Below are 21,817 nucleotides of genomic sequence, written 5' to 3'. Positions count from 1 at the left end.
TAGATGGCTCAGCAGTTGAGAATCTGCCTTTGGCTCAGTGTGATCCTGGGGTCCTGGGACCAAGTCCCACATCAGGGTTCCTGCCAGGAGCCTGCTTCTCCCACTACCTGTGTCTCTGCTTTTCTCTGCTGTGTCTCTCATGAATAAATAAATAAAATCTTTAAAAAATAAATAAAGATAATATCTATGAAAGACAAGCACTAGTTATTTTATTATAATAATGGTGTTAAGATACATAATAGCTGATGTTGCCAAGTATTGTGCTGTATTTTTTTTTTAAGATTTATTTATTTGAGGGAGAGAGAGAGCACATGGGGGTGGGGGGCAGGAGGAGGGGTAGAGAAAGAGACAATATTAAGTGGACTCCATGCTCAGCGGGAAGCCTGATACTGGCTAGATCTCACAATCCTGAGATCATGACCTGAGCTGAAACAAAGAGTCCACACTCAACCAACTGTGCCACCCAGGAGCCTCTGTGCTGTATGCTTTTTGAGGATTATCTCATTAAATATTTGTCAATCAAATCATTCAAGTCAACCAAACGATAGAGCCTGTCCTGTCCTTTAAGTATAGTATACACATTCTTAGGATCATGAACAATATTTGATAATGATATCATGATTTAGTTTATAAAGATCCTTACTTTTATTATCTCATTCAGTTTTTACAGCTAGTCATAAAGACTATCTCTTCCATCACTTAATCTTTGACTTTACAAATTTTAATTTTTGAATTAGTCTAAGGTTGTAACTGGCCGAAGTAACATGAATTCAGATCTTCAAAATCAATTTCAAGTCCATTTTCATCATCGTATCATAGCTGTCTTTTCATGTGTCTAAAAGTTGGGACAATATGAATTGGTTTAGAATTAGTATAGGTAAAGCTCAAAATGTTTTAAATATATAAATCAATAAGTTAACAGTCCCCAAGTAAATAAGATTCTACTAGTCATTGTTCCTTATACTTTCTGAATTTTTCTAATTTTCATTTGGGTCCCAAATGAAAAAAAAAAAAAAGAGTCAATAGGAAGATGGAGACAATCATATAGACCAGGAATTGCCAAACTTTCTGTAATGAACTGGCTAGTAATTATGTGAGGCTTTGTGTACTATCGAGTCTTCAGTCTCCATTGCAACTACTCAATTTTGCTGTTGCAGTGTGAAGGCAGCATAACATGTAAATGAATGGGCATGACAGTATTCCAATAAAACTTTATTTATAAAAACAGGCAGCTGGCTGCATTTGGCTCTCAGTGCATAGTTTGCAACCCCTCAGAGTTAAGAGGCTGAAAATAATCTTGAGTGGCTTCAGTTGTGGTCCTTAATCACCCACAGCATGTTCCTGAGAAATAAAACTTTTTGTGTGTGTGCTGTCACGTAAAGACTGAATTCAAATAAAACTGAAATGGCCCAACTTTTATAATATAAACTACCAGTTCTAGGGGGAAAGTAACTTACAAAGAAAGAACTAAGTTATTTCGTTCCAAAATTAAATGTCTACTATAGAATGTGCCCCCAAAATTAACTAGCACATATTACGATCATCTTCTCTTTTTTCTTTCTCCTACGATCTAAATTTTTCTAATGTTTATATTTGCTTTGGCTTGGCATATTCTAAAACAGACTTACTAACAAACCACACTCTGCCCATTTCAATTCTAATCTGGTTCTTCAAGACTCCGATGAGCTACTCCCATTATCTTTCAATAACTGCCCTCAAACTCTTGTTTTCAAATTCTCTATCCCCAACTCATTATTGAGCACTTAAAGGGAGGATGCTTTGCTCTGCAGCCAGGCATAAGGACCACTACATCCCTCAGATACCATGTGTTGAGTTGTAGATGATATTGTATGTCTTTCTAATGTAGAATGTATCCCATTTCCTCTATTGGACTGTAAGCTAGTTGAGGGCAGGATCCATTTTTGTCTTTATATGACAGCCCATGTCAGTCTTAATAAATATTTGTTGAGTGAATGATTGGGTTTAATTTAGAGAGAACTTATTAACTAGATTTCTCTGATTATAAGGGAATAAAAAAAAACCTTGAGATTGTGAATGAGAACAAAAGACAGCAACAGCGAACAGGCAAGATGGATTCCCTCATGTCAAGGGAATAAAACTAAAATGTTAATCAGGTCAAATGACTGTGAGGAATAAAACCAGTCAGCATAGCCTGAGGTGACAAGCTTGCACAAAATTCAGCAAAATGTGCAGTAAGACCCCTGCAACACATCTTATCATGCTCTTCAGCAGCTGCCAGCCACATCCTGAAACTGCTACCAGAAATAGCCAACTGTATCCTGCTTGTCACTCTGCTCCTAAAGTTTGCAGTTTGGAACCTGGGTCTGACCAATCTCGATAACGGGTACAGCACTTGTGGTTTTTGCCTACTTAATCCAGAACCTAAATCTTCCCCTTGGGAGTATACTTTCGCTTTATAGCCGAAGGCTCAGTCTCCCAAGTCTCCAGGCTACATGGCAATAAAGCTGTCCCTTGCCTCTAACCAAATCTTTGCATTTCAGGAATTTTTATTGACTTGGAGAATGCTTTTAAAGGAATAGACCAATATTTTAGTATGTTCTATGTCCTCAGCACAGGAAAATGAATTGGGTCAATCAGTGTAGTTATGATTTTATTAAAGGAATCATAAGAAACATTGATTTGACTTTACTCCTTAGAAAAAATGTTAATGGAATTAGAGTATCTAAGCCTACAAAAATGCTGAGAATAAAAAATAAACATGATGCGCTCCCCAGGGTTCTTCTAGGATGTTTCTAGGGCAAAATAATATGAAACATTAAGCTGCATTTTCAATTGTTGCTGGATAATAAATGTTTATTAAATCATTCAACAAATATTTATTAAAAATTACTATGCTCCAGAGACTGTTTAGGCATTTAAAAAGATAAATAAGGACAATATGTTGTGAAGGGTACCCAAATATGTCATCCCAAAATATGCCTATTTGGCATATGGATTACTTTGAGCTAAAGTTTACTAAGAAGCTGCAGATGCAAGAAAAGCTCTAAAAACAGAGCACAAGCTTTCCTTTTATAAGGGAAATTTAGATTTATAAGAGAAATTTCCATTTGTAAAGATGCCTCCTTCTCCCACACCTGGAAGAGGAGATTCTTAACAAGTCTTATTAATGGAGAAGACATTGACTGGAATCTGCAAAAAGAACCTCATTTAAAATCCCTTGTTGACTATACCCTTCCTGGTCACCTTCCCACAATATATGTACTCCATTCAGAAGCCCTAAACCCCCTTTGCATTGTTTTAGTGTAAGATAGTATATAAGTCCGAGTTCTAACTACTCCTTTGGATTACTTATTGCCCGGTGTTCTAATGTGTAGATGCGTGACACACATATTAATTAACTTCTGCTTATTTTTCTCTTGTTAATGTGTCTTTGGCCAGTCTAATTTACAGGGCCACAGCTGGAGAACCTAAAATATTTCTTTCCTTGTATGTCATATAGTGACAAGTGCTATGGAGAAAAACACAAACAGTGAAAGGAAGTCATAGAAAGCCTCCCTGAGAGACAGAACATAAAGACTCCTAACTCTGGGAAACGAACTAGGGGTGGTGGAAGGGGAGGAGGGCAACGAGTGGGGGTGAATGGGTGACGGGCACTGGGGGGGGGCACTTGACGGAATGAGCACTGGGTGTTATTCTGTATGTTGGTAAGTTGAACACCAATAAAAAAATAAATTTATTATTAAAAAAAAAAAAAGAAAGCCTCCCTGAGAAAGTATCATTTCACTGAAAGACTTGAAAAAAAATGAGGCAGTGAGCCATCTAGGTATCTGCAGGGAAGCATTCCAAGCTGAAGGAACAAGTGCAAAGAGCCTGAGGTAGCAGCTTGCCTAGAATTTTTCAAGAAATAAAAAGATGCCCAGGGTGGCCAGGGCACAGTAAATAAGGAAGTAAAATCACAGAAGATGGACTCATAGAGGTAATGGGTTCTGTAGGTCTTTGTAAGGACTATGACTTTTATTCTGAGTCAAATGAAAAGCTATTGGAGAGTTTTGGAAGAGGAGTGACATGATCTGATAACGTACAAGGTCATTAAGAAGGAGTTATGAAGTAAGAGAGTATATTGGAGTTATGAGAAGAAAGGTGAAGGTATGAAATAGTCATATAGCAGAATGGGAGATTCAATGAACAAGGATTCCTCAATAGGATCACTGGCTATGATGTCAGGACAAATCTGCCAAGTGACTATTACAATAATCCATATGAGACATATGGTGGTTGGAACCAGATTGGTAACACTGGAGGTTATGAGAAGTAGTTGGATTCTGTATTTATTTTAAAGGCAGAGCCAGTAAGACTTGCTTACAGATAAGATGTGGAGTGTGAAAGGAAGCCAAGATAATATCAAGGTTTTTTGTTTTTTTGTTTTCCCCTAAACAACTGGAAGAATGAAGTTGCTATTTACAGAAATAGGAAACATGTAAAAATTGGTGGTTGTGGGGAGGCAGTATATCAGGAAATCTTTGTACACATGTGTTGAAGAGAAAAATTTTCCTACACCCTTCTAGGTAGATTCTTTGGCTGGTAAATTGGTATAAGACAGATTAACAAGAGAAAACCAAATGTAATTATGTACACACAGGAGCCCTATAGGAATGTGAGACTGAAAGACAAGTTGGTGGGTTGAGGGTTATATGCCACCCTGGGGAATGGGTTAAGGGCCTGGGACTTCAAAGGAGAGGAGGGTAATTCACAGGACAATAAGAAGAGCAGATGTTTGGTAATTAAATGTTTGCCCTGCCATACATTTAGGTCTGTCAGATGAAAAGTTCTCTCTGGTAATAACTCTCTTTTTGGGCCAGGGTCCCTTTCTCAATTCTTTTAGATAGTTAAGGGGAAGTAAAAGCTCTTTTTGAGTCTTTGGCTTTAGATCAAAGTAATTCACATGCCAAACCGGCACATTTGGAGGAGGCTTGTTCTGAACCCCTTCACATGTTAAGGCTGAGACATCAACTCGACTTACAGATAGAGATGCTGGATATACAAATTAATAGGGGTGAAAATGTGATGGAGATATAAATTTGGAACCATCAATATACAGACATTTAAAGTTTCAAGATTGGTCATAATCAATAAGGGAGAGAGAGAGAGTGGGCTAGTGTTGGGGATGAAGAATTTCCTCTTTACTCAAGGTTCTTCTAGCTCAACTTAGGATGAAATTGTCAGAGATAGATTAATAGGAGAAAATTAAATTTGATAGTTTATGTATAGGGAATCCACACAAACATGAAATTCCAAAGACAGTCAGGCAACATGGTGCTTATATGAGCTAAGGAGCGGGGTAGGGTCTGAAGATAAAAAGGGGAGAGATACCATTAGCAGGAAGGTGAAAGGAGATGTTTGTAAAGCAAAGGTGCCCTATGCTGTGGATAAGATTCTTAGATAAAGGGGAATCTCTGTTAATAGCTCTATTCCTGGTAAGGAAGGCAATTGAGGAGGAGGTACAGAGCTTGATCTGAAACTGCTGGGTTTGGATTGCTAACTCAAAATAAAGTTCATGCCAAAGTGGCCCATCTTGGGGTGGCCTGTCCTTGGCCCCTACAGCTAGAAAAACTAAGATGAAGGAGTAAAAAACCATGACAGACCTCAAACAGAAATGCAAAGGCAAGTCCAATGTGGGCTGCTGATAAAGCTGTATGACTTTTAAGAGTGGGAAGAAGCTGGCCAGAGCAGCCAGGAGGCAGAGAAATCTCAGATGAGACATTTTAATTCTTTCCTTCTTCTGCCTGAAGAACCCTTGCGGTTCATGGGTTAGGGGATCTTACAAAATCTTAATACAAAAGAATATAATTATAATTCAATAATCATGAATCCTACCCCAGTCACAATGTGTAAAACCATTTGGTTTACTTCATTCTTATTGTGATTTTGTTTCAACTAAGAGAAATGGCCTCAAGAAGTACCAGTATCTATATCCCTATGCTTTTAAAACCCAAGTTCTGAAATGTTTGAAAGCTATGCCCAGCCTAAATCCAGATATTTTTCTCTTAATTCATGATTTAAGTGTTCCAATAAACTTAACGCTATTTGTTTTTTATGTATTGGTATTTTCACAAAATTTTATGCTCTAAGTTATACTTTTGCATATTTTGGTACTCAAAGAATATTCTAGAAAAGTTATACTTTCAACTTCCTCCTATGATATACTGAGAGCTTTTATAGATGGTACATGAGGACAGAATAAAGTGCCCCCAAGAACTTAGGGATAAAAGAGACAAGGCTGTCTTCTGAACAATAAATACCTTAAATCAGAACATGATGGGAGGAGACGGAATGTCTCCTAGCCCCAGATCACCTTCTTGACTTGGGACAGCTAATTTGACTTAATCCAAAATATAGTTTTCCCTGCTATCCAAAAGCACAGAGTTCCCATGAAATTTTTTATAAGCTGAAATGGTGTAAAGCAAAGAAGCAATCGCCATTAATTTATATGGAAAAAGTTTTGAGCACTCCCAGACCAAACATACCCTCTCTTAGGCTTTTCTGATACCTTAGGACACATCTCGCTAAGGGATGCACAAAATAAATTGAGATAAAAGACAGATGCTGACAGACACAGCTCAAGCTATGGCCGCTTGATGTTGAGCAGAGTTCTGGGGAAGAATTTTGGGAGGATGTTCTCTTGCTACTTTGCTGGGGGCGGGGTTGGTACACGCTGCCTCTGTCACAGCTCTCACTGCACAACAAATGCTGATCACTATTTTTGCTTTTTACCTTTTTTTGTAAAAGCAAAAATCCTCTTCAGATTTTTTTTCAGTTAGTGAAAACAGGCACTAATGTAGGTCTTTCATAAAAAAAGAAGTTGCATAACATAAACCTTCAAAAAGTGGGGAATATCTGTACTTATACTCACGTAAAAAAAAAGCATCAGAAGAACTTTGGGACCAGCAAAGAAAATGACGCAGTGTCTGATGTTAGAGAACTTGAGAATTCTGGAGCTATGCTTTGCTGTGAGATTAGCATATTTCAGCTAGTCAAGCCCTCCTCAGGAGTATCCAAGCCCTTTTGCCTATTCCTTGCTAAGACAGCCACATTCTGATTAGTATTTGTGGAAGGAGGTGCTTTGAGTAGTAGAATTAGTCATTTTGGTCACTGATAAAGGATTACCAGCCTTACTATGAAAAAAATAATTGCATAATGGTTTACATGAAGGTCTAGAGTGAGGTTGGTTAGCATCAGTTCATTGACCAGAGACTGGTTATCAAATGGTGCTGAAAAATCTAGCTTTATAAAGCATGAAATGCTAAGGACCAGATGCTAAACTCTGATAGTATCACCGCTCACCTCACCCAATGAGGCCTTATAGGCAGTCACTCTCTCCTGATGACTCACCTTCCATTTCTCCCTTATGACTTTTCTCCTACATATAATTTCTATCCACACCTTTACAACCTCTAGGTTAGTTATTAAGCCACAGAGCATTCTGTGAGAGAAGTAGACCACAATTATTAGTAAACACTTAATACATATGTGTGGATAAGTGAATTAATAATTAATTTCTTGTTGGAAAATAGGAGTTAAGACAAAGGTCACACAGAAAGCCAATCATCAAGGCATGATTCAATGATTTTATATTCATGGCCTTTATTATGGGTTTCCCCATCCCCCCACCAATAGAATGGCACATCAAAGGCACTTTCCTATAAACCCTACCAGAATGTATCTCATGTTTAATGCATTCAAAGAGACCTCCAATTACACATTTAAACTTAGTTGTTGATTCTGAATCATTTTTCCTCCAATCCTATGCTACTCAAGAATTATTAATTAGAATGCATAAGGCATATTTCTTCCAAGAAATGGAATTAGGTTATCCAGTAATTATTCTTAGGATTCTTTTTTCATTTTAATGTTTGCTGCTGAATGTAAGAGAGGAAAATAGGTAACTTGCTTTTGCTTTGTTTACTTCCAAAATCTACTGACTCCGAAATTTATTAATGAAGTTATGACAAAAGAATAAGATGTATACCACTAGCCACAGTTACTATATCATCTTTTCATTTCATGAAAGCATAAAAATATAAAATGTCTCTAAGTGTCCTAAAAATTGTGAAGTAGTGTATTTAAACTTTAGAACACATTTACTACCATGTCTCATAATTTAAATATTTGTCATACTTATTTTAGAAGCACTCACTTGTATTTGGACAGTGATAGAAAATTTTCATTTATAAAATGAAGATAAATAAGTACAGAAATGAGTAGAGTTATTTGATAGTAACAAGATCCAGCCTGTATTTTAAGATGACAGTTTACTCAAAGAGAAGGATATTTCAAGGTGAATGAGACCTTGTCATATTGTTCCGATACATATTAGTTCTGACCTTTCCTTGACTTGCCACAGAAGTCTAAATACTTGTTCATGAGATAGTCTAAAATTTTTCAAGTTGTTTGAGGAATTGTATATGATTCAAATATTCAAGTAATCTTCAAATAGACGTTCTCTAAACCATATGATATTCAAGAAATTCTGAGACTATCACTAGATTCTAATTTAATCATTTTTTTTCTTTTTTAGTACTTATTTATTTATTTATTTTATTGGAGTTCAATTTGCCAACATATAGCATATCACCCAGTGCTCATCCCATCAAGTCCCTCCCTCAGTGCCCATCACCCAGTCACCCCAACCCCCCACCCACTTCCCTTTCCACTACCCCTTATTCGTTTCCCAGAGTTAGGAGTCTCTCGTGTTCTGTCTCCCTCACTGATATTTACCACTTATTGTCTCTCCTTTCCCCTTTATTCCCTTTCACTACCTTTTATATTCCCCAAATGAATAATTATTTTTTTAAAGAAATATTTTCTTTGTTATTTTCCAGGGTAAAAATATATTTTAATTATATTTCTCTTCATTTCCAACCTCCTCCCTAGATTTTGGATGAGGGCTAAATTAAATTAAATTATGGTGTTTTGGTTCCAAGTGTAATCATATTTATGAGCCATAGACTTAGTGTGTTTTAATTAGAATAGTATTTTCCAATTATTAAGAAAATTTTATATTGCACAACAAAATTTTAACACTGTATAGGATCTTTGGGTCCATTTCAACTCCTTTTTCTATGTTAGTGACAAGGAAACAAAATCTCATTGAAGCTTAACAAATTAGTCCATGTCACACTAATTAAAGCTAGTAAGAGTTTGGTAATTAAATTTAGATCATTTGACTCCAAGTATTATTTCATCATAGCATATTGTAAAAATTAATTCATTTAGCCTCAACAGAATTAAATAGATGAGCAACAGAATATTAAACTGATTACTGTGTAGGTTTGGTCACATTCCAAGCACGGTTAGAACTTGGCCATGGAGCTGAACGGCATGTGTTCCAGCCCAAACTTGGGTATCTTAGACAAATTATAGAGCATTTTTGTGCCTCAGTTTCCTCATCTTTAAAATGGGGTTAATAGGAGTAGCTACCTCATATGTATTCCACAAGTCAATGTAAATAACTATATGTAAATGACTTAGGCTAATCTATGTTTTAGGTATAGTATAAGTACTTAGAAGATGTTAGTTACATTAACACTGTTAGTACCATATAACTTTTTTTAAAAGATTTATTTATCCACTTTAGAAAGAGAGAGGGGATCTCTGGGTGGCGCAGCGGTTTGGCGCCTGCCTTTGGCCCAGGGCGCGATCCTGGAGACCCGGGATCGAGTCCCACGTCGGGCTCCCGGTGCATGGAGCCTGCTTCTCCCTCTGCCTGTGTCTCTGCCTCTCTCTCTCTCTGTGTGTGACTATCATAAATAAAAAAATAAAAAAATAAAAAAAAATTAGAAAGAAAGAGCACACAAGCAGGAGCAGCAGAGGGAAAAGGAGAGAGAATCCCAAGCAGACTCTGTGCTGAGCACAGAGGCCTATTCAGGACTCTGTCCCATAACCCTGATCACGACCTTAGCTGAAGCCAAGAGTCAGATGCCCAACTGACTGTGCCATCCAGATGCCCCTATTAGCTAACTTTTATTGCAAAAATTCATAGGTAAGTCATCTACTCTCTGTAGAAAATCCACTTTACCCCTAATCCTAAAAAAACCATAGCCTTTCATGGAAATAGCTTTACAGAATTAAAGTCCAGAAACTGTAAAAGGAAAAATGTAAAATTATCCCAGTTCAACTGTATGAATATAAAGTTATAGACACCAAGCCTTTTGCACCATGAAACAAAATACACAAAATGAATCATATATTTATTTCTTTCCTCAAAGCAATTGTTCTAGATACAGCTTGCTTCTACTGACCTGTATCACAGGTCCCAGGTAAATAATTTACTATAAGGCTAAATTCTACAATATGCATTAATAACAGAGTCTTTATGAACAATAAAAAAGTACTGGCTAAACTCAGAGTGGTAACTTTTTTTTAACAAATCCCATATAATTTCATTAGTTGTGAATTCAAAATTGACGTGGTAATGTCCACTTGGATGAAGAGACAATTTCCTCTGTAGGCTAGCACATACTCTAACCAAACAGATCAAATATAACTTTAAAATGTTGAATTATCACTAAACAATTGGGTTTTTTTTATTATAAGCTATATTTTTTTTGTTGAAATGGGAGTAATAGGATCTTGACTTTAGAAAAAAAGGAAAAGGTTGATAAATTAGACAGTTTTGCATAAGATGATGAATAATTACAAAAGGAAAACACTAAATTAGATACTGTATTAGATATAGGCTAATGGGTGAAATTATCCAAAATTAATAAAAAGAGGGAAAATATGTTTGTATATCCAAATGAGAATAGGTTTTAAATGGAGAGAGATAGCTGGGTGGCTCAGTCAGTTAAGTGTCTGCCTTCAGCTCAGGTCATGATCCCAGAGTCCTGGGATAGAGCCCCTCATCGGACTCCCCACTCAGCAGAGTTTACTTCCCCTCGGCCCTCCCCCTGCTCATGCTCTCTCTCTCTCTCTCTCAAATAAGTAAAATCTTTTTTTTTAAAAAAGAAACATCCCAATTAAGATTTTTCCAAGATAATAACAAATATGTACCCAGATCCTGCAGAGAGCCTACTTCTCCCTCTGCCTGTGTCTCTGCCTCTCTCTGTGTGTATCTCATGAATAAATAAAATCTTTTAAAAAATAAATAAATAAGTAGCCAGATCATTTTGTTATTAATCTTTAACTTTTACATGCAGTGAGGTTGAGTCTGCCAATATCTGAGAGCAAATTAACACATCAATCACAATGTGGGGGAAAGGGAACTCTTTCTAACTCAATTATGGAAGGCTAACACGTGGTTAATATGTGGCTGCCAGCAAGGCAATCAAATAGCAATGTAGTTCTTGAAAGGGAAGCCCTGAAGCTTGCATAACTGATTCATATTTATAATTCTATATTTAACACTGTTTATGGAAGCAATGAATCAAAGGAAAAATAATGTTATTTCAATTTGAAACTGCGTATCAGTGGCTTTTAGGCATCAAGTTTGGAAAGTACCCCAACAAGGAAATTTCAGATTCCCAATTCTAGTGAAATCAACTTGGGAATGATTTTGTGATGTGTTGTGGAAGGGTGCTCCAGGTTGAAAATGCTCTTCTGTAGACGCATTAGACTGCCTTTGAATGCTCCACCATGTAATGGATAAAGGGATCGTGTGATGAATGTTGAATATTTGCTAAGTGTCAGATAGTCACAGTCAGTAGAATACCGAACCTGGTTACGCCACTTGGACTGGAATTTAAGAATAGTCACAGTTCTGTAGCATACAAAAGTGAATCAGATCCCGACATTGCCCTCAAGCAGCCTGAACTGTGGTAAGGTGGATGACACACATGCTCATTAACACAACAAACATGCAGCACTGGGTTGTAAGTACACGGTCCCTGATGACAAATTGTGTGTGTTCTAAGTAGAGATTATTTGAGGTGAGGTCTAGTAGAATCAGAAAAGAGCCCATAGAGGATGGCAAGGGATGAAATGCGGAATGTACTGAGAAAAATATCAAGAAGTGATAGCGGTCTTCAATGGAGCTAAGTCGACTGCTTTTTCTCAGTTGCTTTTGTTCTCTCTGCTGCTCATCCTAGTCTGATCACAAGAATTAGCATGGATTGCTCTTCTTTGCGTCTCTTGCCCTTCCTCTGATCTCATTGGTTTTTTAAGACCACCATGAAAATAATAAATACATTATTTATTATAGATGTATATAGTAAATAAGGATCCATTTATTTCTTTTTTTTAATTTTTTAATTTATTTATGATAGTCACAGAGAGAGAGAGAGAGGCAGAGACATAGGCAGAGGGAGAAGCAGGCTCCATGCACCGGGAGCCCGACGTGGGATTCGATCCCGGGTTTCCAGGATCACGCCCTGGGCCAAAGGCAGGCGCCAAACCGCTGCGCCACCCAGGGATCCCCCATTTATTTCTTGTATGCACTTTTCACTGCACGTAATTATTTTGAGATTCATTCAAATAGGCATGTGCATCACTACTTCATTTTTAAATTGTTCAATAGTATCCTCTTGCATGGACTCACCACCGCAGGCTTATTCATTCACCTGAGTAGATGAACATTTCAGTTGTTTCCAATTTTGAGCTACTATAAATAAAACTGCTATGAACATTCATGTATAAGTCGTTGTACTGAGCATTTGCTTTCATTACTCTTGAGCAACCATGTAGCAATTGAATAGCTTGATCACGTGGTAGGTGCACGCTCAACTCCTAAAGACACTGCCAAACCGTGTTCTACGCTGGTGGTAGTATTTTACATTCCCAACTGTTGTATGCGACAGTTTCTCCACATCCTCAACAGAACTTGGTATTGTCAGTCTTTTTAATTCTAGCCATTTAAATGGTGTGTAGAGATGTTGCATTATGGTTGGAATCTGCATGTCTCCATTGCATAATGATACTGTGCATCTTTGCGAATGGTTCCTTGATATCCATATATCTTCTTTGGTGAATCAGTGTTTGCCCAAATACTTTGCCCACTTTATTAATAAATCACATTATTTTTGACTTTTGGGAGTTTATTATATATTTACAATATAAGTCCTTTATCAGATATATGCTTTGCAAACATCTAATACCAGTCTATGGCTTAAATCTTTTCATTACTCTCACTGTTTTATGGATTTCAGTATACATGGCTTCTCCAACTTTTGTCAGATTTGTCCATCTCTAAATGTTTCATTTTTTCTTTAGTTGTACTAGTCCCATTTCCAATGCACAACATGCATATGTGGTTAGTAGTTGGCTTATTGGACAACACATAGAACACATTTCATCATTGCAGACTATTCTTTTGGACAGTGCTACTCTAAGGTATACATATTTACACATACTTTTTTGAGTATGAATTCCACATATACATACATGCCACTGAAAAACTATCTCTGACTACTTTGTGTTATTTTTAACATAACTTTGCAAAAGGTATTATATGGATGGATATTTTTCAAAAAAAAAAAAAGCAAAACAAACCTGCCAGTTTTCCTGTTTTGGGTCACTCAGTTATTTTTTAAAATCTATGTACCTCCTTTGGTTAAGCAGGAAATCAAATTGTTTTAAAAGATTCAAGGGATTACTTGATAATTAAACTAAAAGGGATGATCCCTGCTTATGTTTTTAAAGCAGCCAACCCAAAGTCATCAGACTGCTACATAGGCTAGGCATAACAAGAAAAAGGATTACTAATGTAGTAAATATTTTTGAGATATTGAGAATATCCACTTAACTTTCAGTGATATAAATAATAATCATATGTGAAAAATAACATATCTTTTTTATAGCAAAAGATACTGTGTACACTTTTGGAATTTCTTACTAGTTCATTCTTTTCCTCCAATATCTAATACCTTCTTTCTGCTATGTATAAGGAGAAAGATCTGCCCTTGGATTGTTCATCTTTGGAAACTCTTTCTCAGGGAATAATCTCCAGGTACTTTCTCCCAGCCCCTGCCTGTCTACTGACTCTGGTTGAATTTTAACAGGTTGCAGCTAATAAGCAACAAAAATCACTCACCCAGAATTTCCATAAAACCCATGCTTATGCAAACTATCCAGCATCAATCATTTTTAAGGCATAAATTTAATAAGCCACATTAATTGACTACCTTTGTGTTATTTCTGCCCTTTGAATTAAATAGAATGGACTAAAATTATGAAAACAGGTTTTTTCTACTAAACCTTTCACATGGATGGTGTAATGGCACCATTCTTATTCACACAAAGGAATGGATGAATGAATGGTTGAATGAAGAAAAGAAGAACCTGGTCAATCCAATGCTTTAAACTCCTCCACAATACTCCCAGGCTCTAATTAAATATCCACCAAGGACAGAGAATTTGCTGCCTCCTGAGAAAACCAGTTCACTTTTGCACACTCTGGCTGCTGTAGGTAGATCCTGAAATGATTCTCCTTAGGCTTTCCAACTTCAGCATTCTAGAGTATTTCTCTAGGCTCAGAAAGGACAAGCTCAATCCTACCTTCCCTGATATCCTTCAAATATTTGAAAATAAAGTATGAAGTGCTCCATCCACCCCCTTTTACACACACACACACACACAAATATACACACACATAGGCAGGCACACATGCACCGCCACTACCAAATCTTTTCTTTTTGTTAAACCTTCAAATTGTCTTCATCCTTTCTTCAACTGATAGACTCTTTCTTTCACTATCCTCTGAACACAAGTTTATCACAATCTTTACAACTGTAGGCACAGTGCCAAAACAATTCTGGAGGGCAGCCCCGGTGGTGCAGTGGTTTAGCTCTGCCTGCAGCCTGGGGTGTGATCCTGGGGACTCCGGATCGAGTCCCACGTCAGGCTTCCTGCATGGAGCCTGCTCCTCCCTCTGCCTGTGCCTCTGCCCTCCCCCTCTGTGTCTCTATGAATAAATAAATAAAATATTTTTAAAAAATCGATTCTGGAAACTGTTAATTGGAGCAGGTGAAGGCAAGATGATCTTTCCTTTCATTGTCCACTCTGCCCTTACACTACCCTGGCTCTCTTTTTGAGATCACAATAGCCTTTTCAGTCCCTACATCATGGTTCTGACAGATGCTCCAGAGAGAGCTCAGACCCATATTCTCCTGAGGTTACCTCCTATTCAGTTCTGAATGGTTAAAATTAACAAGACGGGGAAAAACAAATGTTGGAGCGGAATGCACTGTTGGTGGGAATGCAAGCTGGTGCAGCCACTCTGGAAAACAGTATGGAGGTTCCTCAAAAAGTTAAAAATAGAGCTACCCTATGACCCAGCAATTTCACTGCTAGGTATTTACCCCTAAGATACAGATGTATGAAACAACGAGACACCTACACCCCAACGTTTATAGTAGCAATGTCCACAATAGCCAAACTGTGGAAAGAGCCATGAAGTCCAATGACAGATGAATGTTTAAAGAAGATGTAATTTGTGTATACACACACACACATACACACACACAATGGTATAGTACTCAGCCATCAGAAACGATGAATACTTAGCATTTACATCATCATGGAAGGAACTGGAGGGTATTATTATGAAATAAGTCAATCAGAGAATGAAAATAATCATATGGTTTCACTCATATGTGGAATATAAAAAATGCACAGAGGATCATAGGGAAAGGAGGGAAAACTGAATGGGAAGTCATCAGAAAGGGAGAAAAACCATGAGAGACTCTTAACCACAGGAAACAAACTGAGGGTTGCTGGAGGGGAGGTAGGTGGGAGGTAGGGTCATTGGGTGATGGGCATTAAGGAGGCCAGGTGATATGATGAGTACTGGGTGTTATACACAATTGATGAATTACTGAATACTACATTTGAAACTAATGATGTACTGTATGTTGGCTCATTGAATGAAAAATTTTTAAAAAGCACAAAAAAGATTTACAGACCACTCAAAATCTTGTCAACTGAAACTCTTCAGTCATTTTCACTCGGTGAAGCCACGCCTCCTCATCTATGCTTATTGAACTATAGAATTTAGGGCCATTTAAAAAAACTGGGTCCAGAATGGGGAAGTGAGCTGCTAACTGCCACACAACCAGATATCCAGAGAGCTGGGGCTAGATGAGAAGAGAATCCCTCACTCCTGATATGGCGTGCTTTCCACATACATCATCCGGCTATAGTTTGAACTGATAGAAGGTTTACATTTACCCCATACAGTTTTTCATAGGGAGTCCATCCTTACAAAGTCATTTGCATATATATTTCTCATAAATAGAGTTAAAATTTCTCAATCTTAAAATATATTCCCAAAACACTAACTCATTTGAATCACATTTTGTGGTTTACAGTCCATATACTCATCTGTCATTATTTATTGTCTTGGGTGCCTTCCCAACTCATCTTAACTGCAGATTTTATAAGAATTGCATCCATGTCCACACCCAAATCATTAAAACTACTGAGCTGGATAAAATCAAGACACCTCTTGACTAAATTTTAAGTAGACAATACAGTATTGTTATCTATCTGTACTGTGTTGCAAAGCCGATCTCTAGAATGTATCCATCTTGTAGAACTGAAATTTTATACCCATTGGACAGCAATTCCCCACTTTCTCTGTCCCCAAGCTCCTTATAACCACCATTCTCCCTGCTTCTATGAATTTGACTATTTTTAGATTCCTCATCTATGCAGTGTCATGTATTATTTGTCCTCCTGTATTGGGCTTATTTCATTTAGCATAATGTCCTCCGGATTCATCCATGTAATTACATTTAGCTGAATTTCCTTCTTTTTTAAAGCTGAGTAATATTCCATTGAATCTTTTTCATGGGCATTAGATTGTTCCAATACATTGACTATTGTGAGTAATTGTGAAATGGACATGGGAGTGCAGATATCTTTTCAAGATACTGATTTCAATTCTTTTGCATATATACTCAGAAGTGGGATTGCTGGATGGCATGGTAATTCCATTTTCAGTGTTTGAGGAAACTCCATGCTGGTTTCCACAGTAGTACTATTTTACAATTCTATCACCAGTGTATAAAGGTTAAAGGTTCCAATTTCTCCATATTCTCACCAACACTTGTTATCTGTTTTTTTTTTTTTTTTTTTAGAAAAACCAATGAAGCTTGCATTTAAAAGTTCTGTCATCAGGGAGCCTATAGATTAAAAGAAGCTTAAGAGACATTAGCCAACCATACATATGTATCTTATTTGGATCCTGATTCAAATAAACTATACGAAATTAATAACATTAATTAGATACATGAAAATTTTAACATTAGGTTTTTCATGATGTTAAGACATTATTGCTAGTTTTTGGTGTAATATGCTTTATGTTTTGGGTTTGTTTGTTTGTTTTTTTAGTGAGTATCATTAAAGATGCATAGACTGAAATATTGATGAATATATAGGACCTGACTAGAAATAATATAGAAAGAAAGTAGGTGGAGATATAGGTAAAATAAGATTACCCATGAATTTATAAATATTGAAGCTGGGTCATTACAGCTAAATGAGAATTCACTACAGTCTTCTGTTCTGTAGGTGTTGAAATTTTCCCATTAAATAAAGTTAAATAAAATCCTGCCAGTTGAATCTTTTCCAATTTTGTCCTTTTTTATTTGCTTTTTTCTTTAATGACAAACATGTTCTTTTAAATAAAGCACAACCTGTTTTATCAGAACGCCTTCCTTAGTAATATGAATTTTGGCTTGACAGCCAAGATTTGCTTAATTTGCTTGCCCAGCAAATTAAGTCTTATTAACTCAGAATACAAATATTTTGCCTTGGAAAATCCTTAATCAATATTTCCTTGATATATTGCAAAATACTAACAGCTGTCCTGATTTTTCTAGTGTACAGAACTGAAAGAAGTGTGCACCCTTATAAAACATGGAGAAACAGTACTTTCTCATGAAAATTCATTCCTACAACATCCCTCTTTGCCTTACTTTTCATTTACTTGCTGCCCTTGATCACTTTGAGCACTTTCCTTGGGAAAATTGTTTGAACAGATCCAAAGTGAATCGATGCAAAACTGTAGCCCGTTGAGAGGTGGACACCATAAAAGGTAAGGACCTGGTGGTAGCCACATCTCCAAATTTTGAAATTAATTCCTACTTCTCTGCCAGCAGGATCTCTTAGGCCAAGTCAATTAGCTTTGTAGCCCTTAAAAAATCTGTAGATGACTGATATCTTCAGAATATCTATTCAAATGACTTCTCAATCACTTTAAAGATATGTTGGAAGAAGGCAAGTAGTAATTAGAAAGGCCAGGAGTAGGAAAGGAGAGCATTACTAGAACATAATTTTTACTATTTTATTTTAAGCTAATATGATAGGTTTCAAGGTCATCTTCCAAGATTGCACAAAATTTATTCATGTAAATCCTTTCTTATCACTAAATGTTTCTGAATTTCCAAATGCTCTCTAACTCCAAAAATGTCATCTGGAGATCAAAGTTAACTCAGGTGGCAAAAATCTATTCAATTATCTCTCAGTATAACTTTGTAAATATTCTTTTTATCACCAAATACCAAATTACACACCCTCTTTTTCTTAAAACAGACACACACATGCACACAAAACAAAACTTAAACCAAAAGCAAAAAGTAAAATAAAACTAATTGTGAATTTCAAGTATGTGAGTACTGGTTTTTAAAAATAAAAATGTAATTAGGAATTTTTAGCCAAATAGTAGAAACTAAAACAGGCCAGAGAGACATAGGCACTGAAATACACTGTTTGACCTCTGGAAACCAAAAGTTCAAATTTGCATAATCATTAACTTTACCTATTTCTGGTCTTAGCTAGTCCTCTGAAATACCCATTTTGTTTGATATGGGCTCCAAAATATGTTTGGGCAACAAGTGTGATAAGTGTTTACCCTAACACGACACCAACCTTACCCAGTACAAGCCTTAATAACCTTCAGTGACCTGATCCATTCAAAAGTATGTTTCTTGCTGAAAGTGCTTTACTTTTCCCATCACTATTTGCACTTTCCATACAAATTTAAAGCCATGTGAGCTTTATATTAAGCATTAAACATGATTTAAAAATAAATAACAAAGATATTTTTGTCAATCTTAATCTGTACCACATTTTAGTTTGTTGTGGACATTTTTGAAATTATTGATTTTTCTGTGTGCCCTATGCCCTTGCTGAAGTTTGTCCTTACAAACTGTTTATTGTGCCCTGCATGGCTCTGATTTTGAAATTCCAATTTTGAAAGCTTTATTTATCCAGATTCCATGATACTAAATCTGGTGGTCATTTAGTATCCAGTATCCAAATTTGCAAATTTTGTTCCTTCTCCTGTGAGGTCATGGAAGAGAAGACATCAAAATGCATGCTTTTCTCAAAAGGCTATCCAGATTGGATGGCTCTGGAGCAGTCAAGAAAACAAACCAAAATCAGGAACAAGCTTGTCTTCTGGTTTGTTTTGGCTCCTCTGTGGCACTCCTCTTTATATCCCAGGTTGATGCATCAGGAATGTTATGCAGTCAATGTAACATAAGTCATTCAGCTTGAAGAAACTGATTACCTACCATCAAATTTTGTAGTCAGGCTGGCAGGGTAATGTGGGGTATGCTCAGACAGTGGCTAAGTCTCGTCTGGACTTCTAGACTCCAGTGTTGTCATAAGCATGAAGTAGCCTGTGTCTATCTACCTGATAGTAAGAAAACTGGGGAACGCTCGAGGGAGTCCTGGAAAGAGCTCACTGTGGGCCTCATTGACTTCCACAATCACAGCAATATCACTTTGCTGCTGTCTGTTGATAATGTCATTTTTAAATGTTAAGTATTAAGCACTTGGTGCTCCATGACATGTGGTGTTTTGCAGCCCAGAGGATTTATTTGCTCAAGCTCATCATAACATATTGCAGACAAGGCAGTAAGTTATTCCTTTTTATTATGTAATTAAAATATTCACATGGCTAAAAATTTTTAAACAGCTTAAAACAATATATAATGAGAAATGAGTCTCCCTTGTACCTATTTTGAAATTTCCTACGTAACAGGCATAGATAGATAGATGAGTAGATATAGCCACATCTGTAAATATGCATAATAAATCTTATTCATACAAAGGGATATTCTAAAACCATTAAAAAGAATAAAGTTGATCTTTAGATGCTGACATGTAAATTGTATCTAAGAAATATTAGTATAATGTAGAAATGTTTCTTTCACCTAATTATATTTTTTTTACAAATTCCTATGTATAAGTATACTCTATTTTTTAAAAGATTTATTTATTTATTTGAGAGAGAGAGAGAAAACGCACAGGGGTGGGGGGTGGGGCAAAGGGCTAGGGAGAGAGAGTCCCAAGCACACTCCAGCTGAGTGCAGAACCCCACACGGGGCTCCATCTCAACACCCTGAGATCACGACCCTGAGCTGAAACCAAGAGTCAGATGCTTAACTGACTGCACCTCCCAGGAGCCACTCTTATTTAACCAATTTTATTTTGATGAGCATTCAGGTCTTCCCAATATTCTACAGTTAACCTTTTTGTACAGTATCTTCATACTCCATAGGTTATAGGTTTCTGGAAGCTGAGTTACTAGATCTCAGAGCAGAGGTCTTTTGCTCTCTATAAAGAGATCCTATGAATAGTGTATGACTAGGTCTGATTCCGTACATCTTGCTGGCAATTGATATTATCAAATGTTTTCATTTTTATGAAAACACATTACTTACTAGTATTTTTTAACAAATATGTTTGAGAAACATCTATTTATCCACCACTTGTATTTGTTTGGTGTGAACTCACCTTTTGCCCATTTATCCATCTGGTTGTAATTTTTGACTGATTTATAACGCACTTTCTTTTTTTTTTTTTTTTTTTTTTTTTTTTTTTTTTTTTTTTTTTTATAACGCACTTTCATATGTTAAGGAAATTTACTGCAGTTGAGGAAGCTAATACTAAAAAGTTTTTTCCCCTTTATGGTTATACTTAGTTTATGGCATTTTTCCCCCTAAGGATCAAGAATAAAATTTTAATTTATCAGGTGGTCAAATCTGTCCATCTTATTTTCTGTGATTTCTAAGTTTTTATGTCTTGCTCAGAAAGACCTTCTCCAATCGAGCATTATGAAAATATTTGCCTGTTTTAATGACTTTATAACTTTGTATTTCTTATTTAATATTTGAGTCATCTGGAAAATGTTATGTGTAAGGAGTTTGGATCAGTTTTACTTTCCTAATGGCTAGCCTCTTGCTCCCACAACCTTTATTGACTATTTTATCTGATAGAGCATTGATATGAGGTTCCACCCTTATCATATACTAAATTCTAAAATGAATTTGTTTTCATTTCTGAACTTTCTATTTTATTCCATTGATCAAATTAATTTACATGAACTTGAACAAAATATTTTCCAAAGAACACTTGAATGTCCTTTATATCTCTGGCTATTTCATTTATCTATTGCTATGTAATAAGTCATTTCAAAGCTTAATGGCTTAAAACCATAGTTTATTATATATCATGAGTCTGTGGGTTGGCAATCTGGGGGTCTTTCCTGGGATCATTCTTGTGGCTGTAGTCATCTGACAGCTCAACAGGGAGTGGAGGTTCCAGATGGATGCACTCACACATCTGGTGATTAGTGCTGGGTATCTGCTGAAAAATCATGGTTCATTCTCCTCTCATGGCTTTTGATCCCCCAAAAGGTTATTCTAAATTTCCTCATATCCCGGTAGTCTCAGAGTTCCAAGAACAAGCCACAAAGCACAAGCACTTATCAGGTTTCTGATCTCCCCACACTTCCCACCACACACATTTACCAATGTTCCATTGGATAGAACCATGTCACATGGCCTAACTCAAGGCCATGTTTGCCAGGTTGGCAAAAGTGTCTAAGAATTTG

The sequence above is a fragment of the Canis lupus genome, chromosome 10 (genome assembly GCF_003254725.2).
Source record: "Canis lupus dingo isolate Sandy chromosome 10, ASM325472v2, whole genome shotgun sequence".
In the NCBI taxonomy this organism is placed as follows: domain Eukaryota; kingdom Metazoa; phylum Chordata; class Mammalia; order Carnivora; family Canidae; genus Canis; species Canis lupus.
This window is presented reverse-complemented; position numbering follows the sequence as displayed.